Source organism: Globicephala melas, chromosome 2 (genome assembly GCF_963455315.2).
Source record: "Globicephala melas chromosome 2, mGloMel1.2, whole genome shotgun sequence".
Lineage (NCBI taxonomy): Eukaryota > Metazoa > Chordata > Mammalia > Artiodactyla > Delphinidae > Globicephala > Globicephala melas.
The window spans coordinates 74,887,210-74,891,033 of record NC_083315.2 but is presented as its reverse complement, the minus strand read 5'-3'; positions in this window follow the sequence as shown (position 1 = coordinate 74,891,033).

Sequence of the window (3,824 nt, the reverse complement as noted above, 5' to 3'; positions counted from 1 at the left end):
AGTGCATTTATTTTTCTTTAATTTAAAATAATTATTTATAGTAATATTCAAATATACATAAAAGTAGAAATGTAGTAAGGAAGCCCAATGTTCCCATCACCCAACTTCAACAATGACAATGTGTTGTGCTATATTTGACATCACACTGTATGTAGTAATTTTTAAATTTATTATAAAGAGAATCTTTCATAAAAAATTCATATACAGAAGGATAAAAAGTAAAAGAGTCCTATTCCTCTCCCAAGACCCTTAATTCCAGTGCTCAGAAATAATTTAACAGTTTTTAATTTATCAATCTAGAGATTTTCTATACATAAATTATATATTTTTACAAACTTCAAAAATTTCACACACAACAAATAAGGCCACACATATTTATTAATACTTGCTTTTTCCACTTACTGTATCTTGGAGGTCTTCAGAAGTAAATACCTAGGAGTGGCCTGCATTCTTCAGCAGCTACAGCGTCCCACTGGAAAAGATACTTAACCCAGGAATGTGAAGTGGGGGAAAGCTACTTGATTTGGAAGATATGCAAATTCTATCTCTAAAGCCAGAGGTTTACAAAGTGGGTCGTGTACACACCTAGGTGTGTGCAGAAAGACCCAATGGACTGTGGGAGGAAATACTGTAGCTTCCATTAATTTTTAACTCATCCCTTTTAATTTTTGCATATTTTAAAACAGTAACAGTATAACACATTGGCATTATTTATAAATAAATATTTCCATGTTACGAATGTGTACTCAAGATTTTTAAGTATGGAGTACACGATGAACAAAGTTGGTAACCACACTCCCAGGCCACCGTTTTAGTGAGTGCCACAGAAAGCAGGGATGCTTGTAAGGCTGAAAGAGTAGGCTGACGGCCGGACCTCTGACAAGTGTTTTAACAGACGTGAAACTCCAAGCCTCCTAAAAATTCCTTAGGTAAGGAGAACCTGTCCCTGGCTGGGGATCCTACAAAAGTACCCACCATCTAAGCAGCAATACACAATGTTTCTACAGAACCCAGACTCTTGCGGGGGGGCGGGGCGGGTAGGGAGGAAGAGCAGGACAGTTTCCTAGTTTGGGAGCACTCTATATTATGATAAGACCCTTTTAGAGACCAAAATCAGTGTTAGTATATTAGATGCTCTTAGGGAAACCTCGTTTAAAAAAAAAAAAAATCAATAAAAATAAACAAAAACCCATTTGACTTTTACTCAGCATTTTCATTTGACCCTGGAATCCATATCCCCTCCCAACTTTTTTTTTTTTCTGAATAGTTATTCTAAAACCTATGGAACTAGAATTTTGTGGGAAAACTTTACAGAAAAACGTTGCTCTGGACTTTTGCTGCAGGAAAACACCATCTACAAAATGTTTAATTTCTACCTTTTATTCTGAAATAGTCAAATAAAAAATACCATAGATGATTTAGCTAAAGAAAACAAACACTTATCCACACATACAAAGAAGCTAGGGCCTCCCCATTTAATTTCTAATTTGAGCTTTCTTAATCCATTTCTTCTGCCAGGAGTTATATATAATTTGTTGCTTATACACTCCAAAGCTAAGCTGTGCTTTTCCCATTTGTGCAAAACATGGTGGGTATATTTTATATTCTATAAATACAAATGCATATTAGATTTTTTTTTCATTTTATTGTGCTTTGCTTTATCACTCTTCACAGATACTGTGGGTTTTTTGTGTTTTGTTTTTTTTTTAACATCTTTATTGGAGTATAATTGCTTTTTAGATCTTGAAAGGAAATTTCTCTCTGGGGGTGAGAGGAGGAGGTTGTGCTGCCAGGGGATTTAGAATCAGAGACGTTAAAAAGTTACAAGTATGAGTGTTGGTAAGGTTGTGATGAGACTAACTTTTGTGCATTATTTTGTGAAATTAGCTTCATTGCCTATTTTGCAAAGCACACACCCTTTACTAAAATACAAATGTTTATTGAACACTTACTATAGCCAAGTTCAAGGAAATGGAGATCAATAAAATTCAGCCCTGTGGAAGAACCAAGAGGGAAGAGACAATCCAAGCAGAGGGAAAAGCATACCCACTGGCATGGAAGTACAGCAGAGCATGAAACAGTCAAGGAACTGCCCTGCAGTTAAATCATTTCTAAAAGTGACAGCAAGTTTGGCACTAGTTAGAACAAACTTTTACCAAAACTTCAAAACTCAGCTCAAGCATATATCCTTTGGAAAGTCATCTTGGCTCACATATGCATCGCCTCTGAGTTTCTAGCTATACTGTATTTATATAGTTTACAGCACAAATCCCTCTGCATTATGATTGTTGGGTTTTTTCTTTCCACTAGATTACGAGCTCCCTGAGAGCTTGGATTACAGTCCCTGGGGGGCTGAGGACAAAATGCAGCAGGTTGATAAGCAAATGGGAAATGAAGTAGCCACTGAGAATAGATGATCCTTTCAAGAGCGTAGCTTGGATGAGGCAGGATTACACTGCAATGTGGTATGTGCTATGACAGAAAATGTACAAAATGCCAGAGAGCAGCAAATTAGAGAGACACCTCACTCGGCACGGTACGAGGTTAGATGTCCTGATTCTGAGTTTATCATAGTCATGACACAGATGTCAAGGTCTGAAAAGCCAAGGGCCTTTCACAACTCTCCAACTTTCGCCGATATCCTTAGGAACCAAGTAAGACATCTGCCAAAGTACAAGCCAGCTCTTCAGTAAATGAATACGTTATGCAAAAATGAAAAATCATTAAAAAAAATACACAAAGGAATATGAATGGCTGGGTTCACATATAATGAAATCAAGAGCAAAAATTATTACCTTTCCCCAAAGAAAAACTAGTTATCAGTGCCCAATATATAACCATTCACTATTAATAAAAACCCTGTTTGACCTATTTAACCTCTCTTCATCCTTCAGGTTTGGGCTCAAGCATCACTTTCTTGGGGACACATTCCCTATCCTTCCTGACTAGGTCCCACCTCCTTCCTCAATCCCATCCCTGCATGATCAGCTCTTGGACCACCAAGGCCTCCCCCTCACAGCACTTACCATGGTTGTTACTGACATGTCTCCACATGATTATTGGATTAGTATCTATCTCACCTCCCAGCCATAAGCTTCACAAGGGCAGGGACACTGTAAGTTCACTACTGTATTCCTATCATCCAGCAGAGGTGCTGGTGCAACCAGGCGCTGAACACAGATCTGTCCAATGAATAACTGAGGCAAGCAGTCCACACAAATCAGCACGTGCATACCACGTGAGCAAAGAATTCCAAAAATTCTGAAAAGATTTCAAGGGAGAAGGGGATAAAAATGGATAACAGGTCAATTAAGTTAATCAGAGGTCCTACTAATAGGGACTTGCAAAAAATAAAAACTAACTACAATCACAAAACCAAAGTAATGAAAAATTAATCATAATATATTGACACTTTATAAAAACTGGCCTTTTGGGTTCAGAAATACAGAGGCTAACTGTCCAAAAGGCAGCGGGAAAAAATAAAATATACATCGAGAAGGAAGAATAAAATTGTCTAATTAGTTCAATATTATCAAATAGGCTTCACTTTTCAAAATGATGTCTAAAACTCACACAATGGAAACACATTTTATATAAGACAATCTACACTACATCAAATTATTCTAATTTCTTTACATTGAGAACAAACAATTCCAAGATATCTTTTTAAAGATACATTTCCACCTCCAGGGATCATTATCATTTTAAAAAGAAAGAGTAGAATCTAGTTTACTGTACTGAGCTACTTAACACTTATTCTAACATAGGACACACAGGTTAAATACAGATCATCTGATCATACTCCCTGACATGTTTTAACAGAA